The sequence below is a fragment of the Chelonoidis abingdonii genome, chromosome 14, assembly GCF_003597395.2.
Source record: "Chelonoidis abingdonii isolate Lonesome George chromosome 14, CheloAbing_2.0, whole genome shotgun sequence".
Taxonomy (NCBI): domain Eukaryota; kingdom Metazoa; phylum Chordata; order Testudines; family Testudinidae; genus Chelonoidis; species Chelonoidis abingdonii.
The window spans coordinates 5086119-5110688 of NC_133782.1; the positions used below are offsets into that span (position 1 = coordinate 5086119).

Sequence of the window (24570 nt, forward strand, 5' to 3'; positions counted from 1 at the left end):
GGGAGCCGAGCAGGGGTAGGACTCTCCGGTGGAAGGACCATGGGTGGAATGCTGCCGGGGACTGGCTCACAGAAGCCCTCAGGTGAGGGATATGGCTGGTAGGAAGATGGGGTCAATGGAGGCAGCAGCAAGGACTCTGGCGGTGCAGACCATAGCTAGTCAGTAAAGGGTCTTTGGCCTCCCAGCGTAATGGGAGGGCCTGGTTCCCCTGCCTGCCATGGGGGAATGTGGCATGAACTCTTCTGATATAAGGGACAAGGACTTTTGGAGGCCCTGGGATGAGAGGCTGTAAGGACCACAGGGCCCAGAGTCAGGAACAAAAACCTGATGGAAGGACTCTGGACTTTGTTACCCTGGAAGAAGTCGGATTAGAACGTGCGTTGGCTAAAAAGGTCCAGTCACAACAAGAGACAGACTAATGCTGGCCCGCCACGAGCATCGGCAGGGGGCGCTGGAGATGGAAGAGCTGCCACGCTCCACCCAGCCACGAGGGAGCACGCCTACGGTGAGCGCAACTCTTCCACTAGGAGGTCCGTACTTTTAGAACTCACATACATTTAGTATGATTAGTACTGCAGTGGCCACACAGGAACCCTGTTATGGCCATTGCGCTAGGCGCTGCACAAACCCAGAACAAAAAGGTGGCCCCTGCCCCAAGGAGTTTACAACCTAGGCAGAAGCGAAGAGACAACAGGTTGATACAGACAGAGGGAGGGAGTACAAAAAAAACATGGAGACGACACTGGTCAGCACGATTGGGTCTGGGCATATCAGTGGTCTAATGGCAAGCGAGCATTTTACGGAGGATAAGCTTTGTCTCTGCTGATATCCGAACAGGTACATGGACTGGTGCAGTAAATTAAGGATCAGCTAAGGCCAGTTCTAAACCAGTTGGATCGTAAGACTCAAAACTGAGCTTCCTGACTAGACGACATGGGGTGGAGAAGGGCCTGGGGATACTGAGAAACAACACTGCTAATGAGAGCCAAGAGGAAAGTGTCTTAGAGACACTGAAAAGCATTAGGGACTTTTTTAGCAGGAGAGTCATGGTATATTTAACCCCTTCTGTGCTGCACGATGTACAAGCTACAGCCTACAAACGTGACTCCATCTAGCAGAGCTGGTCAAAAGATTTCAGGGTTCTTTCACCAACAAAGGCGAGGCGAGTGTAGAGTTTGGTTGGGGGGTTGGGACTAGCTTTACTCTTGCATGCTGACAGGTGGGCCGTTGGCAAAACCTTCCCATGCAAGACCCCCACGTTCCTAGAAAGTCAAAGCAGGCACAGGAGCGAACGGGTCAGTTTGTAACAGAGTAATCCGCAAGGGAGGCACAAGTCTTTGGGAACCCCTCTGTGGGCATCGGGGAGCCCATACGCTCGTACAACGAGGCAGGTTTACAGGGCTGGCTTGGTGGCCCTGTGCAATGCTCATGCCATGCAAGACTCCTTCCAGACCTGTGTCACACTGTGGTGCACCTAGAGGGCAGAATACGATTATTTGCTTTCGTCAGGCGGCTCAGAAGAAACCCTTCAAGCCACCTGCGGAGGCAGCACTGACTCGCTCTCAGCGGAGCCCTGTTACAGTTCCACCCGGCGCAGAAGCATAATGGCTGCTGGGAATGGCATGGGACATAAAGATGGAGGAAATTTGGGGATGAAGAAGGCCTGGAGGAGGAAAAAATTGCACTAACCATGTCAGGTCACATAGAGACAAACCAGATTCCCTTCTGTCCCCATCACATGGAATTTGGAAGGGTAGCGGTGGCATCTGGAATCACGTGGCGCAGGCTGCAATATCGATCGGTGTACCCTGGTGTACCTGGCTAGCCCCTGATGGGTAGGGGATCATAGGGGAAGGGAGGGATCTTGCTTTGCAATGCAGCTGGAGCATTAACGCCTCTCACAGCAATTGCCGGCACATATTTTACAGGGTGTTTATGGATGTTTTACACAGAGCTGGCAAAAGGCGCAATATTAAGCAATGCATAGAGACACTAGTGCAATTCATAGAGAGAGGCCATGCTACAGCACACAGAAGGAAGTTCAGCTAGGCTAGCTGATGCCAGCAGTTGGAGTTGAAATACTTTGTCTCAAGAGCCTAGGAGGGGGAAGACTGTGGGCAAGAGACAGAGAAAGATAATTCTGAAAAGAGGAAGACTTGAACAAGGGAGATTTCCCAAGCAGACAGAATAAAACCTCCCTTAAAGGGGCCCTTGCTCATTTCTGACAAAGCTTCACAAAGCCCAACATAACTAGCCTTGTCCCAGCAGTGCTAGCTACCCAGCAGTGTGTCTGTAAAGCATCCCTTCTGCCTCTCATACCCTTGCTTTGCCATGGGACATCTGGGTCTGTATCTCAAAATACACATGTCTTGGTTATCAGTAATAAAAGGGAATAAAGGGGTCATAGGTGGAAAATGTTTTTAATGAAGTCTGGGTGCAAACGGGACCTTGACACTGACCCCTCACCATTTTTAAAGCCTACAGAGGGCAGGTCTTTACAATTTAAAAATTCAAAGTCAACTGCTACCACTGAGAGCCACAGTTTTCCCTGGGATACAAATACAATGTGTGAGCTTCCCAAACAATGAACACTGATGCCACACGTGTGCGCATTCGTACCTCTAACACAGAGATGTGTGGGGCACAGACAGAGACATACAAAAGCCATATTAATTTTAATTTCATCAGGAGAGAAAATTGTACTTTTGAACAATACAGAGAAAAAATGTATAGAAAAATTGTGTATTTTTTTTTTTAACTAGAAGCGGATAAATGAGAACAGAGTTCTGCCTTTCCATAGAGCATTTTCCTGTAAATTCACATAGCAGATTACCGCTAAATCAGGTGTCCGTTCGATGATCTGTTTGTCCTGTTTAACAGGATATAGCTACAAACACCGTTGGCAGGATGCAAATTTGCCTCCAAAGTCACCATCATTTTACAACACACTGATGTTTTGATGCACTGAAACATCACTCTGCGAGGCGTCAGTGCAGTCATGACATCAGTTTGTCCCAGAGAAAATGACAAAGGTGGTAACTGTAGACTGAAATAAACTTAATATGGCACCCACACACTCTCCATCTATATTTTATGGCTTGGGGTAGACTCCTAGATTGGCACTAAAGAACACACAGTTGCTATCTAGGAGGTTCACAATCCTGGATTGACAGAGACTAACAATCAGTCCACCAAGTTAAGTAGGAAAGGAGAAACTACACTTAGAATAGAAGTGGATCAAAGTATCACCTTAGGGTGTCACAGGAACAGAGAGAGTGTGAGAACTTAGGGGGTTACCAAGAGGGAACTGAGAGGTGGCCGAGATGAAAAGTTTTGGGCTGATTTTATATGCCAGGCAGGATTTCACACGAGGACAGGCCATACGAGGTGTTACCACATGGGAAATCTCTAATAAAGTAATATTTTAAGAGCAAGTCCTGCACACTCCTGCAGTACTGCACGAGACGAGAGAGCACACTTAATTCTAAACGATCTAGAGGAGGGAATGTGTGCTTCCAAAGAGCAGTCATGAGATCAAACAGCCCTTCTCCCCTCCCCAGGTTGTTGGTTCAAACCTCAGCCCCAGTTGAGTTCTGAGCGCAAGTCATTACAAGCTGCGAGCTGCTCAGTGCTCTATCTGAAATAAGCTTGACAGCTTTGGAGGCACCAAGGTTTGGACGGGCACAGAGAGTGATTTGCACCCTCCTTGTCGCTAGTGGGGGTTAGGTCTGATTCTCAGTCTCTTTGTGCAAAGCAGCTGGGAAATTGGCTTCTTGAGGTCTGCCCCTTTAAATCTCAGTGATCCAGAGCCACCTCCCCACACAGTCATGACATAAGAACGGCCATATTGGGTCAGACCAAAGGTCCATCCAGCCCAGTCCCTTGTCTTCCAACAGTGGCCAATGCCAGGGGGCCCATAGGGAACAGAATAGGGAATCATCAAATGTTCCATCCCCCGTCATCCATTCCCAGCTCCTGACAAACAGAGGGACACCATCCCTGCCCATCCTGGCTAATAGCCATTGATAGACCTATCCTCTATGACAGTGGTTCTCAACATATTACACATTGCGGGCCACCTATGCGGCCCGCAATGTGTAACCTGGGCTGCAGGGGCCGGGTGGCAGGGCAGTGGCAGCCCAGACCCCTCCCCTGCACTCCTGCCATGTGGGCTTCCACCCCTAGACCCCAGAGGGCGGCCGGCTGCCTCGACACCAGCTGGGAACCTATGACACTGGGCATACCTGCAGCCTTAACACACATGCTAAAGCAGCACTGCTGCTCCATGAATGTATCTGATTCTTTTTATAATTATAAAATTATAAAAAGAATCAGATACATTCAATTATATAATCTTATAATCGTTATAATCTTGGCCTTCACAACGTTCTCTCGCAAAGAGTTCCACAGCTCGACAATGCGTTGTGTGAAGAAAATACTTCCTTTGGTTTGTTTTAAACCTGCTGCTATTAATTTCATTTGGTGACTCCTGGTTCTTGTGTTATGAAAAGGAGTAAATAACACTTCCTTATTTACTTTCTCCACACCAGGCATGATTTTATTGACCTCTATCATATTCCTCCTTAGCCGTCTCTTTCCCAAGCTGAAAAGTCTCAGTCTTATTAAACAAGACACACACACATATCACATACAGCTAAGAACAAGACAGCAGGCGTGTTACTGCCCTAAATTATGTTAGCTGGGGTGGGGAGTTGCAAAGAGGACGTAAAGCTACCTTCCCCCGCTCCTCTCTGATCCTGTGCTGAGCACAGCTCGCCCAGACCAGAGAATCTGGCGGGTGTTTTAAATCAATTCAGCAAAGCAGCAAAGGAGACGCCTGTACCACTGCTGTACCTGTTCTGTGGATGGAAACCTTCAATCTAGCCATTCTGCGTGCCCCTCCAGCAGCAGCCCAGCTATAGTTCCTGATACCGCATCTCAGTTTACGTGAAGCATTTAAACAGACGTGCAGATCTGAAGAAAGAAATGAAAAACTGAGTACCTCCTCTAACAGGAAAGGGAGTGGCAAGGGAAGTGGCAGAATCAAATGAAGAGTTCAGACCTTTTTTGGGAAAGCATCATCAATGAGTTCTCTTCGGTGAGCCTTCCTGTGCAGAGTGAAAGCTGACAGGCCCGTCCCCGGATTGCTCCCATCTGTGTTGACGTGGTCCAGGAAACTCAGAGCTTGTGTTTCTTATGTTTACTAGACAAATGTTTTACTGGGGAGTGGAAAGATATATACCCCGATGGAATTACTGCCTGAGTTTTCGCTTTTCCTAGGAAGGATGGTGGTAAAAAAAACAGCGCTGATCAAAATCGAGGACAGGAATGGTGCAAAACTTACTTCACTAGCATCTCACAATCACATTTTCTTCCCACTTCAAGCGCCTCAGAAGGCTGAGGGTTGTGCTCCCATGTCTGACACAGACTGTCACTGCATAGCCAGCTATGGGCATAGCTACAAAGACAGATATTCTGAGATAAGAACACCCTGTGATGCACAAGCAACTTCCCAAGAGTTTCTGCCATTTAAGCTAAAAGCAACGTGTTATGCCTGAGAGCTTAACACCCCCAACAACTGGAAACCAAGAACAATCGAGAAGTTGCCTCTACCTGATCTGACCCACAGACTCACAAGTTTAGCGCTTGCTGGAAATACCTGGAACGTTCTGACATTCCTGCTGGTAAAACGGATTTACTACAGCAAAACAGCTGCTGAGGATGCACCCGTATTAATAGGGTTAATGATATGCTGATTTTCCTCTCCTGGAATGGGCATTACTGAATGATCAGCACAGGCCTCTGGTAGTCACATGGCCACTTTTCCAGTAACAAGCCAGGGTAACTTGTAAGAGCCAAATTTTCAGCCCAAACATACCTTATATATCACTTATACATTGCCTGTCCCTTCCACAAGCAGCACACCTAACAGCTAGGCGTGCAATACTGCTTCTAACCTTCTGTCACTCTAAGCTGCAGTCATGAATCAAGGGTCTCTCACGTAAAGCACCCGTTACCAACAAGAGTGAAAGAACTTTGTTCTCAGCCTACGCAAAGGGCCGTCACTTTCTGATTCATCCCATACTGATCTGAGTGCTGAGTTACAAATTGTTACCTGTGGATAACCGAGGAGGCGCCATTCTCGCTTTACACACAAAGTAAGGTGGGTTCTTTTGGGTTTTCTGGCGAAGACTGACTCACAAAGTAAAAACACAATCAGAAATGCAACCTCAGTTTCCTTTTTTCAATGAAATGCTCCACGCACTGTCACCAGCTGAGAGCTCTGCACCCAGAGTGTTAACTCAAGGCTGAAGCAGAGTGAAAACTGATTTGAGATTGCCACGCCTAGGCTTCACCTACTCTGCTGATGTCACCAATTCCAGCATTTTCCAGAGAGGGAGGCATACCCAGAGGGAGACCTTCAAATGCCAGCACCAACCAAACCCCATTTTTCAGTTAATGCTGGGAAGAAGCAATCCCACAGCACAACGGGCAAAAACGGGATTCAAATTAAAGTGAATGACACAGAGGCTTGTGAGCAGGAGAGCGCATGGGACATGGTATTTCTAAAGCTTTTCTGGAGTGGGGACCCCTGAGCGATGAGATTAACAGGGTGGGAGTGTGCTGGGGTGGTGTCCTGATCTGAATAGCCAAAGAAAAACTGGGCTGATTCTCCAGATCTCTAGGTGCCCGTGCTTGGAGAGCACCTCCCGCAGCTGAAGCACCACTGGGTTATCAGTCAAGTGCAAGGCCTAACATCAGCTGTTTTCTTCAGCTTCAAAAGGGGGCGAGGGAGCACAAAGGCCAGTTATCTCCCCCTCTACTCCATGACACACCCATGCACTTAAGACCCAAACCAGCTTGACAGCAGCCATCCCACAGCTCAGCCCAGGCAAGCTGTTCAGACAGAGGGTTCCTTTTGCAAAGTCATTCTCTTTCACTGCACCGGAAAACCAGGGGTTCCCCTTTTCAGTGTGACAGCTTTCCGGTTAGGCCCACCCGCTTCTCGCATTTGCCAAGAAGGCACCTCCCTTCCCAAGGCCATAAACTGCCGCACCCATCCCCCAGGAGGGCACTGCCTGTCCTTGCCCCTTAAGGCAAGTATGCTCCTGCTTCTCTTCCCAAAGAGATGCCACTCAGAGTATGTCTACAGTACGGAGATTGTACCAGCACAGCTACGTCGCCATGGTTATGCTGGCTTAACTCCATCATGGAGACGCAACGTACACCGAAGGGGTTTTCTGTCAGTGTAGGAACTTTACCTCCCTGGGCAACGGTAGCTAGGCTGACAGAAGCATTCGTCCATCAACCTATCTGTGTCTGCAAAGAGGGTTAGGTCAGAAGACTGACACTGGTCAGGGGGTGGATTTTCTCCATCCCTGACCGATGTAGCTATGTCGACCTAAAATGTATTAAGCGTAGGGCAGCCCTAAGAGAGAAGCAGGACACTCTTGAACTAGCTGGTGTGGGGCAGAAGAGGAGGGAACTGGGACTTTGGCCAGACAACTGAATTCCCCAGCCCGTCACACAGACCACATGGTGTAAAACACAGGAATAATGGATGAGACACAAGCCAGGGGAGCGGAGCTCCAGAGAATGTGCCTGGGAAGTTGTAACAGTGGCTCCCTCAATTCAAGCCAGAAGAGACCCGCTTCATACATCACCAACCACTGTTTACACAGGGGAGGGACCAGATGAACCACTGTCCCCCTCCCACCGCCAGAGGAAAGCAGCAGTGTTTAAAGAAGGACTTCTCCTAGAGGACACCTATTTTTTTGCCAGTGTATCATAAGCATGAATTTCATTGCCTTTCGTGTGGGTTTCCAGAACTTCCCTGGCTGTTTCTGCTAAACATCAGAGACATCCATTTAGAGCAGCAGTTTTCAAACTTTTTTTCTGGTGATCCATTGAAGAAAACTGCTGATGCCCATGACCCAATGGAGCTGGGAATGAGGGGTTCATGGTGTGGGAGGGCACTCTGCGCTGGGACAGGAGTGCAGGAAGGGGTCAGGGCTCTGGGTTGGGGGTGTGGACTCTGGGGTGGTGCTGGGGATGAGGGGTTGGGGTGCAGGAAGGGGCTCAGGTTTGGGGCAGGGGATTGAGGCGTGGGTTTGGGGCTTACCTCTGACTGCTCCTGGTCAGTGGCGCAGCTGGGGTGCAGAGGCAGGCTTCCTGCCTCTCCTGGCACTGCGGACCACGCTGTGCCTTGGAAGTCGCCAGCAGGTCTGGTTCCTAGGCAGAGGCACGCAAGCAGCTCCGCGCAGCTCTCGCCCGCAGTCACTGCCACCAACAATCCCAGACTATTATCTCTGCCAACAGGATCCATGTAGGACACACCCTCTCATTATCACCCATTACACCCCAATCTGAAGTCTAGTTCTAACCTCATCTGAAGTCGGTTACTACACTAAAGCAACTAAAGCTGTATTGTTCTATAACCTTCTTCAGTCTTGGTGTGTCATGACCTTTTACAGAGCTAGGCCTGAAGTCAACACCAGACTCACTGCAGGATGCAGGAGAAGTTGAAATTACATGCGTGGGTGAGAAACTCTGATTCAAAACGTTGACACCTTCAGTGCTAACAAAGGAAACACCATAAGCGGCAAACAGCTGGACAGTCAGACTTCACAAGTTCACACTGTGGCAATCCGCAAACCGTTGCATTCACATGAAAGAAACAGCAACTCACAACAGTTCCAAGGACTGACACATTGAAGATCCCGGACAACCACTCTGCAATGCTTTCAGTTTTACATTGTGCACCTAGTGCTCTTGCTAAGTGCGTTTTGAACACATACTAACAGAGGAGGGAGAAAAAAAACATCACGCTGACAAAATGCCAATGCCACTAGCAGATTTGTCCTCCGCCCTCCCGGCAGCAAAAACCAAACCAAAACAAAACGAATCTTCCTCTTTTACCCTCTGGCCCGTAGGAAGAGCCTGGACGAATAGCCTTCTCAAGGTGCATGAACCATCAGCAAATCCGCACTCTTTTAGATCAAGTCGGGGAAATTCTAGAACAGAGGGTCTTCCCCCACAGCATGTGGGGCCGGAACATGAGGGGAATCACCAGCTTCTATAGCAACCCGGACCCAGTTTAGATCTTTATAAAGCAAAGTCAGCTTCTTGAATTTCACCCAGAACTGAGCAGGAAGCCCTTGCAGATTACAAAACACCGGTGTATTATGCTCTGCCATTAAACTGCTATGTAAGCTGGGAAGCTGCAGTATATATATATTTTTAGACACAACAAATCCTGCATCTTGGCAGGGGGTTAGACTAGCTAGATGCCCCTTGCGGTCCCGTCTAACCCTACGAGTCGATGATACTGGCTGATGTTTTTGAACGGGACTGACATGCGGTCTCCAAGCAGAGGGCATTCCTGCAATCCGGGGCTCTCAATCCAAGGATCTCAGTGCACTTTGCCAAAGGGGCTGTTAGTGTCCCCAGCACACAGATTGGGCAGCAAAGACTCATAGACATTAAGTGACGTGCCCCAAGTCACACAAGTTAGCAGCAGGGTTTTCCCAAGACCTCTCTACTCTGACCACTGAACGGCCTCCCACACAGGATTTCCACGACGTTCAGCTATGCTCTTCACACCAATTTGCACTGTACAATAAAGGGTGTGTGTGTATAGGGGGTGTTATGCCATACCCTAGGAAGAAGAGTTCTCAACACTCCAGTCAAAATGCCTGTTTGCTTACTTGCTAACTTGTGGCATCAGGTAACATAACCAGGCTCAGAGACATTTCTGCACCCTGTGTGCACTCAGGGCAGCTTGATTAAGTTCCCTCACCCTGCCCCTATAGGCAGGAAAATGCTGCATTTGCTCTTCAGATCAGTCCACATGCTCTTGCCGTTTGCACAGGAACTGTCCCTCTCCTCCGATCCCCTCGCAGCAGTCAGATTACCCGGAGCTCAGCAACACAGGAAAGGCCCATCTTCCAGGCACTCAGAGAGCAGTCCCACAGTGAAATGAATGGAGCGGGCAGAAGGCCGCTGGACTTGGCCCGAGGTTATTTTGTAACACTACACTGGAACTGGACTTGATGCTTTAAAAACAGAGAAGCCACAGCGCTTGGAAACTGAGTGAGTTAATTTAAGGGAGGGGAAGGAGAAAGAAATCCCATATGATGACAAAATTCATGCTGGTGAAGCCCGTTTGCTGCGGGACAGGGTGCAGCAGTTAGAACGCTTCAGGCTCTAGAGCACTGGTTCTCAGCCTGGGGCCCATGGCCACATGCGGCCCATGTGACATCCTCAGAGACAGACAGGTAGTAGAGCTCTTGTGTGGCCTACATAACACACAGGGAGCTGCATATGCACCCCACAGTGGTAAACAGATGGAGAACCACTGCTCCAGAGGGACTCCCAAAGCCGCTCTCTGAAACTCCTGGCACTTCTCAGCACAGCCAACAGTGCTCTGCCTACTCAGACAATGGCGCCCGCACCACGACGGCTGTCTCACAGCCTCGGCACCCTGCACTTGCTACCTGGCAGCAGTGCAGGAAGTTGTACGAGCTATTATTAGGATTGGTATTTTTCTTCAGCAATCTAGCTTAAAGAAGAATAGAAGGTGGGGCTTGAAAACATACCAGACATTTACAGGCCAGCCCGTAGGAGAGAAACCCAGCGTGCTGCACATTCTTAGCTGCTTGAGGCAATGGTGCTGCCTTTGTGTCATGCTGTTCTCCTCCAATCCTTAGCGGACAGGAACTCCAACTAACGGTCCAGAACAGAAACCCATCATTGCCACGCTGCTGTCATGCAAGGGGTCTCCAACTAATACCCAAACCCTTTCAAGGGCCAGGCCCTGATCTTCAAAGCCCACTACAAAAAGGGACCAAGCTACTCAAAGGGCTGCCTTTCCCTACACAGCCATGACAGGCGTGCACCTCTAGCTTGTCAGTGATCTATGCAAGCCCCCATCCACCATTCTGCCCCAAGCCCTGTGAAGCATTGCTCAAGTTTCTGACCCTTAGTGATCATGTAAACTCTCCGAGCCTCCTCCTCCCCCCATTTCTTAGTGGGGAGTAATGCATCCCTACCTACAAGCTGAGTGATGAAGCCTAATTCCTTTTGAAGTGCTTTGAGATCCCCAAATGACCAATGCTATTGGAGTGCAAAGCAGTATTGTTAATTTCCCCTCTGCATTTCATCACTCTTATAAATTCAGCTTCCAGCAACAAATGCAAATGAGTCTGTGCAGCTGGTGGGAGAGGAAAGACAGTTTTATGGGACCTTTTCACCATCCAACAATTGTGCTGGCATCCCAGAACACAAACTAAAAGGCAGACACTTATTTTAAATTCGGGGTTGGACAGAGGCTTAGGCCTTAACCAGAAAAGAAGGAGAGGACCAAGTTATTTCCAGTCATTGCTAGTGATAAAGAATGGGTGTTACTTCCCACTGTATCTCCAGCCTCTCTTGCTGCCCCTCTTTTCACCTAACGACCCAGGCACCGGGACAGAGCTTGCTTTAGGGGAAGGGGGAGCCAAGGAGGCGAATCCTACCCAAAATGGGCACGTGGCATCAGACCTGAGCCAACAGTGGAACATGTTTCCCCATGACTATTCACTCACATCTGAGAGTAAATTTTGATTGGGCCAAGACTCTAAAGCCCTTTCACTTTCTCATCAGCAGTAGAGCTTTCTCAGCAGTGAACACTTGTGTTAAACGCAATTTAAACAAGAATACTGGTCAAAACTACGTAACTAATCAACACAACAGGGACTGCGAACATCCAGAGGTTTAGAGAACCTGACGTATGAGAAAAAGGCATGTTCAATCTTGAGAAAAGAAGACTGAGCAGGGACCTGTTAATAGTCTTCAAATCTGTTAAGGGCTGTTATACAGAGGACGGTGATGCAACTGTTCTCCATGTCCACTAAAGCCGGGACAAGAAGCAATGGGCTTAATCTACAGCAAAGGAGATTTAGGTTAAATATTAGGAAAAACTTTCTAACTACAAGGGTAGTTACGTGCTGGAATTGGCTTCCAAGGGAGGTTGTGGAATTCCATCACTGGAGGTTTTTAAGAACAGGATGGACAGACACCTGTCAGGGATGGTCTAGGTTTAGCTGATCCTGTCTCAGTGCAGGGAGCTGGACATGATGACCTCACAAGGTCCCTTCCAGCCCTACATTTCTGTGTTTCACAACAGACTGTCCATAAGTGACCTGCAGACTGTGAATCTGAATAACATAAAGCCCCAAAATGTTCAAGAATTCAGACACCCCTTTGTGAACAGAAATAACCAGGCGGAAGTCTCAATTTTCCACCACACCAAGCACTGTCATATAAGCCTGTGCAAAGGGACATAAAACACTACCAGATCAGGATTCTCCACCATAGGCAATGCTCAACACCTGCTTTGCACAGATTTAAGCAACTAACCAAATTGCAAGGCAGTGGAGATTGATGCTCAACAGTCTGTCCAAGAGGGTACATGTTGCAAGTTATTTGTTCCCCTCCCTTCCACCTGTCTAAACACCTTCCTGGCTTGTTAGTTCACCTAGAAAGCCAAGACATTTCCTACTTGTTCAGTGATTCTAGCCAGGTGACTGAGTTTGCAGTATTCTGCCCTGGCTGAAGCAGGTAGCGACCTTTTGAACCTTCAGTGACCATCCTCTCACTAGCCCTAGCCATTCCCCGGACCTGGCAGCATGACTCACAGCTCCACTTCTTCAGTGGCTGCTGTCTCTACATCAGATTTTCAATTTGCAGCACAGATTTCTCCCCGGGTTTAGCTCTTACTGACGTGTTCCTGCTCATTGTTGGATCAAGGCTTCAGCACAGTGGAAGGCGAGAAATCGAGAGATGGCAGCAGGGAACACCATGGGCCGGGGCAACCTGCAGGACTCAACTGCAGACTCATCCCGTGAGTAGGCAGCTGTAAGAACTGCTGCAGGCCTCTTCCTCAGCACAAAAACCACAGGAATGGCTGGATCCGGGAGGAATATGAACCCAGAGGCTCGGCAACCAGATCTGTGTTAAAACCAACAAAATCTATGGAAGGGAGAGAGACACACACGGGTTCCTTGTGGTTGGGTGTACAACTGCTGCCGGTCTACCTGCCTGCTGGAAAACCAGCCCTCTCCTTTGCGCTGGTAGCAGACAGATCCCAGCAGGGCTGTTAAAGGTTTCTCTTTATCAACAACATAGCTCAACAGCCAATGGCGGGATTTTAAACAGGAGAGAGAAATACTTCTTCCTTCCAGCTGTTCACCATTTGGAACCCTCATCCTGTGGGGGGTAGGGAGGGGGGAGCGCTCTATCATCGGATCGATCTTTCCCAACCCAAATGTCTACGTTGGTCTGCTGATAACGATCAGATTGCTACAGGGATCCCAGCCATTTTCACTGGCTGGATTTGTAGAGGGCATATGGCTATGGGAACAGTCTAACGCACTAACCCTAACCTGGCCTCTGTTAACCCTTCGCTAGCACAGTCTTTGTGTGAGGATAGCACAGCATGACAACTCTCTTCCATATGCTCATAGCTCCACCATGCAGAGTGCTGCAAAGCCGATATACCTACCTGGGGGGCTTTACCCCAGATCCCACACTAGGCTAAAACCTTGGAACCGATTTGCACAGCTTGTGTTCTGAAGGGAGGGCAAAACCCATCTCTCACCCTCATCTGTAGCAACTTTGTCAGAGATTCCACCTACGCTGATTGAAAGCATAGGATAATGAAGTATATGTCAAACCACGTAAGGGGGCAGATTCTCAGCTAGTGTAAATTGCCACAGCTCAATTGACTTTAACAGTGTCATGACAATCTACCGCAGCTAAGGAGGTGCCCCAAATATATTTTGTATCCACTGGCGTGGTGGGAATTTAGTACCATGTTTTACTCATCCCCCTTTGAACTCCTTCAGAATAAAAAGGAACAGAATTGGCTGCAGTCTGCTCATCAGCAACTTGTAAAAACAGTTTGTGAAGTATCAGCATGCAGCTGTACCTCTGTATGAACAACACTGGGGCGGGGGGGGGCGGGAGGAACAAGTTGTAATCGACTGCCTTGTCCTAAATCTGTCCACAGCCATACAGGGTTATATAAAATGCAAAGTATCTGAGCCCTTTTTAGCTACAGTAGCAACAGAACAGAAGCACCAAACCTCTCAGGGTAGCAGGCAGGGAAAGAGAATGGCTATCTTTAAAATCTAGCAGAATCTTGTAAGGAGTGAAAAGCTACATGTGTGCCTAACGTCCTGCAAAACTACTTTAGCTGGGGTGGCAAATTTCAGAGCGATCCTGTCCCCTGAACCAGCAAAGACTGATCAAACAAGAGGTGGCGTACAGAACTTCCAAATCAAAAGATCTGTCTTAGCTGAAAGGTCTCAGTCATAAACATGTCTCAGCACTGCCGAATTTGTTTTCCTCTAGGGACCCGTTGGGTGTCCTCAGAAGCTGTGAAATTCTACGAGGTACCCACATATTAGGTTACATACACCTCTACTCCGCTATAATGTGACGCGTTATAACATGGGGCCGTGTATAGCGCGGTAGCAGTGGGGCTCCGGCGGCACTTTAAAGGGTCCGGGGCTCTGGCTGCTGTGCAGAGCCCCAGGCCCTTTAAATCCCACTGGAGCCCTGCCGCTGCTACCCCGGGGCTACAGCAGCAGGGCTCCACCAGCAATTTAAAGGGTCCGGGGCTCCCCGCAGAGGCTGGAGCCCAGAGCTCTTTAAATCACTGCCAGAGCCCTACCGCCCCTACCCTGATATAACAGGGTTTCAGCTATAATGCGGTAGGGATTTTTGGCTCCCCACAACCACGTTATAGTGGGGTAGAGCTGTATTTATTAACTGCACAGGGTCCCCAAAGGTATTTTGATCCCTCTGCTTAACACTATCCAGAAAGCTGTGACATTCCTAGAGTTTGATGAGCTCCAGACAACTCAGGGCATAGATGTGAAGTTAAAACAGTGGCCCAAAGAAGTAGGTTATGTTATAAATTCACTTCCCTGCACATATCTACTAGTAATCTCATGAGGGAGTTGCAGTTTGTTAAGCGTTCATTAGAAAAACATGCACTGCAGTCTAACATGGCTGTCACAGTGCCTTGCCATAGCCTTACGCTTCCATAAAAACATAAGAAATTAATAAGTAGAATAAAAGCAGCAGACACAATAACCAACCCTAACTGAAAATTTTAAAAGACCAGTAGTAGAAGTTAAAGAGCATATGTATAGGAGGATTAATACTACTATGATACACAGGCAGCTATTAAACAATAGTTGATGCTCCATAAAAGATGTCTAACAATCAATAATTATTTGTTCTGCATCTGCTTACACCTGAATCGAAGGAATACTTGAACTCTCTTTCAAAGGCATAGCACCATCTACCCGCACAGTGGTCCACAGAAAGAGAGAGCAAGGAGAAAAACTGAAAAACAGGATGCCCAAGATAAATGTGGATCCAGTTAGAAGAAATTTAGTGAAAGCTAAAGCAACATGCAAGCTAGCACAAATAACCCTGCTCCTTCAAATCACTCCATGCCCCAAGAGAGGCTGAACTTGTCTTTTAGCTCAAACAGTACAGGTGCAGGCTTTGAGACCGAGAAGTTGTATACTGTCATTGAACTGCACTTCCTATTTCACCTCAGGGTTTTACTTCAATCCAGGAATGATCAATTTGAACAATTTAATACCCATATAAAGTTATTGCATGTACTGTGCACAGACTGGAAATGTGCGATGTCATTTGCTATAGGATCTAGACCAGTGGTTCTCAAACTAGGGCCGCCGCTTGTTCAGGGAAAGCCCCTGGCAGGCCGGGCCGGTTTGTTTACCTGCCGCATCTGCAGGTTTGGCTGACTGCAGCTCCCGCTGGCTGCGGTTCGCTGCTCCAGGCCAATGGGGGCTGCAGGAAGCAGCGTGGGCTGAGGGACGTACTAGCCGCCGCTTCCAGCAGCTCCCATTGGCCTGGAACAGCGAACTATGGCTAGTGGGAGCCGCAATCGGCTGAACCTGCCCGGCCCAGCCCGCCAGGGGTTTTCCCTGAACAAGCAGCAGCCCTAGTTTGAGAACCACTGATCTAGACTTTAAGAAATCAATCAGAATTATCCAGTAGTTAAATCCTGGGCACTGCTTTGAAAAAATCAAGGAGATCTATGTTTTTATTTAATTCTTCCAGTCCCGGAATTTATATTTTGGGGGTGGACCCAGACACGCATTGCCAATTATAACATTCTCAACATTGGTTACAATTATTATTCGGGACAAGAAATGGATCTGACATTGCCACTTTAAATACACCCTCTGCCCCCAACAACCAGGAGGGGGAACAAATCATTAAGACCGATTTTTGTCATTTGAACTCTGAGTTAAAGACAAGAAGGTGACTAAGCACACCTTCCAAGGAAATGAGCCACCAGTGAGAGGGAGACTCAACCCATATGAACGTTTGGAAAAGCAAACCCCACATGCAATTGAGAAACGCTGACATCAGGCAAGAATGCCAGGAACCACTGACATTCTGGCTAAGCTTCTGTTATTCAAGTAAGCAAGTTTGATCAAGTTTTTTTTGTTGGAATAACAGCAGGCTTGCACTCTCTCTGAGATAAGCAACATTCATTTTCTTTCTTTAAACATTTCTGTGGGGCTGCGTCCCTTTTTGGTGGTTATTTCCTTGGAAAATGTGCTGGTTGTCTCAGCCAGGATAGTCAAAGGAACCTAAAGGGTTGAGGCACCTGATTCTCATTGAAATGCTAAGCGGTGTTTGAGGGCCCCACTCCTTTAGACGCTTTTGCCAATTGAAGAAGTTTCTCATCCAGTCTAACCCAGGATTTGAAGCACCCGAGAGAGCATACTTGAGGTCTTCATATCAACACTGGATGCCTTTCTCGAAGATACGCTTTAGTTAAACACTCGTTACTGGGCTCAAGACAGGAATAACTGGAAGAAGTTCTATGGCCTGTGTTCTGCAGGAAGTCAGACGAGATGACCTAATGGTCCTTTCCGATCTAACTATAGGTTGGGGAGGGGCAAGGGGCTTTGAACAGGGACCTGCTCTTATTAATTCTAAGAAGTTCTTCTATTTTCTAAACATGCACAAAACAGCGCCAGTCTGGCCCTTTAGAAGGAAGTCACACAACGATGAAAAACACTTAATAAGAGCTTCCGGGAACCCTAATTCCTTCTCCAAGGAGGACAGTGCAAAACCATACGCAGTGAGCACCCGCTCCGGAGAGAGCACATTACACAACAGTTCCAGTACCTAGCGAGGATAACACTCTGTTCTCAGAGCCACGCTGCCCCTCTCCAAGGGGCAGAATTCCCAGTCATGACCGCTGGGTGCTCTGCATGAGGAAGAAACATGGAATACACTCAATATGTCAGTGCCATGGGCCAGACAGCAGAATTCAGCCCTGCATGCTGCTTGGAACACGTGCTCCAAGCAGCTTGCAAAGCAGGTTAGCAAATGATGCTGTGTGTTATTTAAACAGTAGAGCAATTCCCCCTTCTCCAGACGCGTTAGGGGATGCAATCGTTTCTTCAGGGACTCTGGTTTAAACCCATTCAGTTGTATTAAAGCCTGTCCATGCTCTCAGAGGCTTCTGTAATGGGATCCCCTTCCCCGCCCTCTCAGCACAGCCCTGACCAGCCCTTCATTTCCCTCTTCTCCCTACATGGCTCTGCAGGATGCTGGCCTCGTAGTGCAGTGGTTCTCAAACTTTTGGACTGGTGACCCCTTTCACATAGCAAGCCTCTCAGTGCAACCCTCCTTATAAATTAAAAACACTTTTAAATATATTTAACACCATTATAAATGCTGGAGGCAAAGCAGGGTTTCGGGTGGAGGCTGTCAGCTCACAACCTTCCCCATGTAATAACCCCGCGACCCCCTGAGACATCCCAACCCTCAGTTTGAGAACTCCTGTTGTAGTGGGTGGAAGCCAGTCTTCCCTACCTTGATCAGCCAGAGGGGTCGCTGTTGAGCAAAGAGGTGCTCCCTCCCCTCGCAAGGGGAGTCAAGTGCACTTTCTCCACCCGCTGTCAGCACAAGGTGCCAGAGATGCAAAGCACTGACCCCAAACACAGAGGGGTTGTGTGGTTTTTAATGTATTTTAATCAGGTTTACAGGTGCATTCCAAGGGTTATGTTAGGCGGCCCAGCTTCTGGCACCACTTGCTTCATGCAGAAGGTAGCAATACATAAAACGTAACTTGTATGCCCCATCCTTGGGCAGTGCAGGGGACGGGATTAGCCTGAGGTGACAAAGCTCCCTTGCCCAGTGTGTCTCTGATGACTACACTCCTCAGCCTGCTATAGCCCAAGCATGGCCAGTGTGTGACTCACCCACCCTGGGGGCCATCCAAAAATTAATCCTGCAGGGAGCTGGAAAAGCTGCGGGATTTGCGTGGGTGACTCGTTCTGCAGCCTCACTGCCATGACTCTTCACTGCTGCAGTAAGGAATTCTCAGCAATGAAAGCAAGGGGACACAAAATGCATGAAGAACATAGGCGCCCGAAAGGCGGGTGTGACGGGTTGTCACACCCTGAGGTGCAGTGTGGGAGCTGCGGGAACTGCTGTCTCTCTCTAAGACACACCACTGTGTGAGGCTGGCTGCATCCCCAAACCAGTTGTGTGTTTTAGAGGGATGCAGCAGTTTCTCATGGCTCCCAGTCTGCACCCCAGGTGGGACAACCCATCACAGGGGGGCACCGCTAAGGCATGCAATCAGTGACTGTGTCCAAGCATGGGGAAATTTCATTTAATAGGCTGAAATGAAAAAAACCAAACACATCCCAACAGCAGACAAATGGGAATTCTTAAAACTTAGCTGAAGAACACTGCCCCAAATCTCTAAGTAAACAAGACCATCCCATTATTCTCTCCAGAACAATGAGAGCCAGAACTTTGCCTGTCAGCTCTTTGGGGCGCATACTGCCGTTTGGTTCTGTGTTTGTACAGGACCTCACACAATGGGGTTCTGGTTCACAAATGGGGCTCCTAGGTGCTATGGTAATACATACAATAACCAAATAAAATCTCTTCTATCAGTCCTAACCCATATGGTTAAAGCTATCTGCTTAGCTTCAAGCTACTGCAGCCTGGCACAGGAAATCTTTTGTCACTGATGTTTTCACCTGCCTGCACCCATCGTTATTCCCTGAACCCGTGTTTCCTAATCACTGCACATGCTCGGTTTTCAGCAGGGGACGTCAGAGGGAGAACTGACAGACTGGTTTTTCCCAGGTGCCCTCTTATTCCACGAGGTGTATTGTTGCTGCAGGCATCAGCGTTCTCCCCTATGTTGTCAGACAGCAGAAGTCTCTCTAGGAGAGGGTTGCCCTGACTGTTAAAAGAAAGGCCCAGGGGGCAGCTGAGGTTGGGGAGGAGAAGTCAAGCCAAACTCTCTCCAGAAGCAAGAGATGCTTGGAAACTTCCAAGAAAGATGCAGGCTAAATGGGTTATTTACAGTTATCTTATGCTGATAGCTCACAGATGTACAAACAGTTCAGGAATATAGATGGCGAATATTGTCCTGGGGTGTGTTACCAAGAGTGTCGTATGTCAGACATGGGAGGTAAATGTCCTGCTCTACTGGTGAAACCTCAACTAAAGTCCTGTGTTTAATAGTGAACAAACTGGGGAGAATCCAGAGGAGAGTTACAAAAATGATAAAAGGTTTGGAAAGCCTGACCTATGAGAAAAGGTTTTAAAAACTGAGCATGTTCAGTCTTGAGAAAAGACGACTGAGGAGGGACGCAAAAACAGTTTTAAAATATATTAAGAACTGTTATAAAGAGAACCAATTGTTCTCCATGTCTGCTGAAGGTAGGACAAGAAGCAATGGGCTTAATCTGAAGCATGGAAGATTTAGGTTAGATATGGTGAAATTTTTTCTGTCTATAAGGACAGTTCAGCTTTGGAATTAGCTTCCAAGGGAGGTTGTGGAATCCTCATTATTGGTTTTTAAGAACAGGTTGGACGAACACCTGTCAGGGATGGTCTAGCCCAGGGGTAGGCAACGTATGGCACAGGTGCCAAAGGCAGCATGCAAGCTGATTTTCAGTGGCACTCACACTGCCCGAGTCCTGGCCACCGGTCCGGGAGGCTCTGCATTTTAATTTAATTTTAAATGAAGCTTCTTAAATATTTAAAAAACCTTAGTTACTTTACATACAACAATAGTTTAGTTATATATTATAGCCTTATAGAAAGAGACCTAAAAACGTTAAAACATATGACTGGCACATGAAACCCTAAATTAGAGTGACTAAATGAAGACTCGGCACAGCACTTCTGAAAGGTTGCCGACCCCTGCCATAGATTTACTTGATCCTGCCTCTGCGCTAGAGGCTGAATTAGATGGCCTCTCAAGGTCCCTTCCAGCCCTGCATGTCTATGGTTCCATGTAGGTGGGGTAGAAAGAAAAATGGAGGAGATTTTATTCCCGCAGGAAGATGCCGATTATTTTTGTTTTTTTCCTCTTCTCTTCTATCAGCATGTGCTGCTCAGGGGAGATGCATACTAATAGGAATGGTGAAGAGAAAAAGTTCATCTGTTCATTCCCTGCCTGCTTTTGCCATCACTGTGACCGCCATAGAAAGCAGCAGCAATGTCGGAAACAAGGGGATTATAACTTTGAGCAGCCGAAACCGATTAACTAATTCTTCATAACTAGGAACAAGCGAAGCAAAGCACAGAAGATACACAGGGCCCTGCGCAGGCATAATGGCTCTGGACTCCACAGCGCTCTTTCCCAGATCCAGACTAACACAGCTACCCGTCTGATACTTTCCCAGGAGACATCAGCTACTCCGTTAAAGGGCTGTGGTTAGCACCAGATTCGCAAGAGCCTAATACTATACTTGTGTTCCAGAGAACCTTGCTGAACCTGAAACAATAGGTCCAATCTCCAGCATTTGGTTTTATTCTCTATTGCTCTTCACTCAGAGGCTGCCTTTCAATTCACTGGTGGTGTTAAGCGAATCCAACTCTCTCTCTTATGGAAATAAACTACACAAAATACTCCAAGTCAACTCCCTGTGAGCCACTGCAGCATCCAGCCGCCCTTGCAACACCACCACTGCAAGACGAAGTGAGAGTTTCCATAGCAGTTAGCATCGGCTCTGCCTCTGGGAATGTGCTAGGTCGGTTCAATGATAAAAGCACTCCCTTCTGTGTCTCTTCCCCATCTGGGTCCTGGCAGCACTAGAACAGTCAATATTCTGGGTGGAATTCTGGCCTCTGTTTACACCTGGCCATGTCTGCAGACTCCGAGGACCTGCCCTCCAGCCTTCAAAGGGAGTGCAGAGGTGTAGCAGAAGGGTAAGACCTGGAGCCATACGCTGAAAAAGCAAAGGCACCTGCAATGCCTCTCAGCCTCAAGACTTCATCTCAGGAGATGAGGCTCAGAGTGTTTCCCTTTCATCAGGACAAGGATGAAGGGAAATTAGAACGACCAACCACAGGCTTAAAGACCACCCCTTCAAAAGGGGTGCACATGACTTATGAAGAGAGACTGAAGGAACTGGGCTTATTTAGCCTGCAGAAGAGAAGACTAAGGGGGGATTTGATAGCAACCTTCAACTACTTGAAGGGATGCTCCAAGGAGGAGGGAGCTAGGCTGTTCTCAGTGGTGACAGAGGACAGAACAAGGAGCAATGGTTTGAAGTTGCAGTTGCGGAAGTCAAGGCTGGATATTAGAAAAAACTTTCTGACTAGGAGAGTGGTGAAGTATTGGAATGGGTTACCTAGGGAGGTGGTAGAATCTCCATCTTTAGAGCTATTTAAAGTCCGGCTAGACCGCACCCTGGCTGGGATTATTTAGGGAAAATGGTCCTGCCTTTAGCAGGGGGTTGGACTAGATGACCTCATGAGGTCCCTTCCAACCTTTTGATTCTATGATTCTAAAAGGCACCCCAAGCCATCCAAATGGCCTTTCCTTCTCTCACACACAGTCGGAAACGCGTGGCCTATGCTAGTACCTCACTCGATTAACCCAAGGGCCTGGATGCGAGTCACTGCTACACTCACCAATCACTGCACCAAGCACCTCTTCACTATCACAGCACACGCAGGTATCAGTCCAACTCCCAAGGGTAAGGATGAAATAAGAACCCTTCCAGCACCACGCAACACCCTTATCTGCAGAACTGAAGGTGGGGGAAGCAATCTTATGCCACTTCTCCTCTTGTCAGAAGTTAGAGCCATGGGTGGGAGGGAAGAAGAACTGATGGGTAGCCACTCTTTGTACACTGCCGTGCGACGTGTTATTAAATGCTGCCTCCTCTGCTGACGTGGTGCTTTCCATGGAAAATTCTAGTTACATTCACTTTGACTAACACATGGGAGCTGTTCTGGAAACTTTTTGTAAACATCCAGGAAAGCATCCTCCATGTTTAATCATACAGAGGAGTACCTAGTTAAAAACACTTGGGTCTGTTTAGCATTTAAAAAGCTTTCTGATAACAAAAAAAACCCCCAAAACCTAAGCAAACCGCTGAGTCGGTTTGAAAAAAACAACAAAATAATGGACCAGGTGGCAACCCCAAACTCCTTGCAATGGAGAAGGAATCAGATCTCATAAAAAGCTTTGAGCACCGGCTGGAGAAAAAGCTCTCTCTACAAGGGAGGTCAAGTTTTAAATAGAGCAACTGACTGTTCGGCAACTGACTGTTTAGCCATTCTCCATTCCAAATCTTGTTCTCAATTAATGCCCAGCTCACTAGTCCCCCGCATACCACACCTTTTCCTCTTGTGATTGCTGTCTGTGCATTTTCTAGCAAACAAACCGTTAGGAACATTCACAGACAGAACAGGTTTTAAGTGAATACAAGCAAAAGTGAACTGAAGTTGTAAGTGTCAGAATGCCCACCAGAAAAAAAAACAACCCTACTTCTCAATTATAATCAGTCCAATCACAATGTAATGAATGGTCTAGAGAAGGTAGATTGTTCATTAAAAGGTGTCAACTTCATAACTGATAAAAGGAGACAGTTTCCCAAACAACACAAAATTAGCCTTTGGAACTCACTGCTACAAGTTGTCTGAGGCCAGGAGCTCAGCAGATTTCAGAAAAAGACTAGAGATGTATACAAATAGCAAGAGTATCCAGCGTTCATAGCAAATATTAATGAAACAAACAAGAGTTCTGGAAGTTCTATAAAACCCCACACTCAGAGCATAAATCAACTTCGAGCTCCTGAGAGTTCAGAGAAAGATTATCTGCTAGGTTCATCTCATCTGCAAGACTTCTTCCTCTGAAGCAGTGGGTGCTAGCCACTGTCAGAGACAGGACACTGAGCAAGCCGGAACTTGGGTCTGATCCAGCCCAGCAACTGCTACGTTCCTAGAAAGAAAAGCTCAACTGGTTTAATGAGTTATTTGCTATGGGGGAGTCTCTTGGTTCTCTGAAGGCTGCACACAGGAGTTTAACACACAGGTGTCATGAGGATGTGAGAGTTAACTTCCTGCGAACCACAACCCCTAGAAACCAATAAGACAGCGAAAGAATTAACCCAACACCCAGCTCCCTCCTCTATCTCTATCCTCGTTCTACCTAGACACGTATAGGGGCGCCCATCACCAGAGCACATGAGGTAGGGAAGCATTATCCACGTTTTACAGGTGAGGAAACCAAGGTACAGAGACCGGGTGACTTGCCCATAATCTCACAGGGGCTGTGGCTGAGCCAGCAGACAAGACCACTCTTCCTCATGTTTTATGGTGCCAGGCTCTCCACACAAGACCATCTATCCAGACTGATCACACGCACCCCATATCACCAAGGTTTCTGAGCCCCTCCCAAGTACTGAGAGCGAGTGGGAACATCTCTGCCTCCTCCTGCTTAGCCCACAAACACATACCCACGGGTAACTGAGGACCCTGCCCTCCGCTCGTACCTCTGAGCTAGGCAGGTCATCAGACATGACACTGGGTATAAAATGCTGGTACTGTAATGGGAAGAGGCACCGTGGTTTAACTGCTGCCAAGGAGTTGGGAGTACTAGAAAGGCATCAGCCTCCAGAAGAGGAATGCCGCGCCGGACGTGTTGCTCAAAAGTCTACCCGAAGGCGATGAAAAAGCAGTGCAGGTGGGTGAGAAATGGCCTCTGGCCGCTCCCTCCCCCGATCTTGAATCTTTTTGCAAAAGTGCAAGTGTATGGCTCAGGGGATGGGTGATTAATGGCACAGAGAGCTTTCGACCCTGGGTGTCATCCGTCTCGCTCCACCTGGCGTCCATAACGTCTGGAAGTCACTACTTGCTACAGGCCTGGGCAAGATGACGGGGGAAAATGGCATCAGTCTCACCAACAGTCAATATAATGAGCTGTGCTCTGTGCTGCATGGGTCTCAGCCCACGTTCCCAGGGGACGGGGGTTCACACTACTACAGTTGCAGCCCTTCCTGGCAGTCTCAGTAGAGGCCCAGGATTTGATAGACCGCGAAGGGCTCTTCACAAAGAAGTGAGAGGGGCTAGGTCAGGCTAGAGGCCGGCTGGCAGAGTGGTCTTGAGGAGCTGACACTTCCCCGGGCTGCACCAGTTCTGAGGATAGAGGAGTTCAGTTTCCAGGACTGTCACTAAAATACCTCTCGCTAGCACTGA

The 24570-nt window shown here is 48.1% G+C and overlaps 1 protein-coding gene across 3 annotated transcripts in view; it reads right to left on the reverse strand.

Moving 5' to 3' along the window:
* Positions 1-24570, reverse strand: part of RGS19 (regulator of G protein signaling 19) — a 56228-nt gene that overhangs the window by 25023 nt on the left and 6635 nt on the right. Inside the window, exons 1-3 of one of the 3 annotated variants that reach the window (XM_075072202.1) lie at positions 8123-8287; positions 5063-5276; positions 4855-4974 (exon numbers count right to left, since the gene is read on the reverse strand). The exons of 1 other annotated variant lie outside the window; for it this stretch is intronic. The gene's annotated coding sequence lies outside the window, so the exon portion shown is untranslated. Of the gene's footprint in view, positions 1-4854; positions 4975-5062; positions 5277-8122; positions 8288-24570 lie in introns of those variants that run through there. One more of the 3 variants, XM_075072204.1, reaches the window with a different exon arrangement.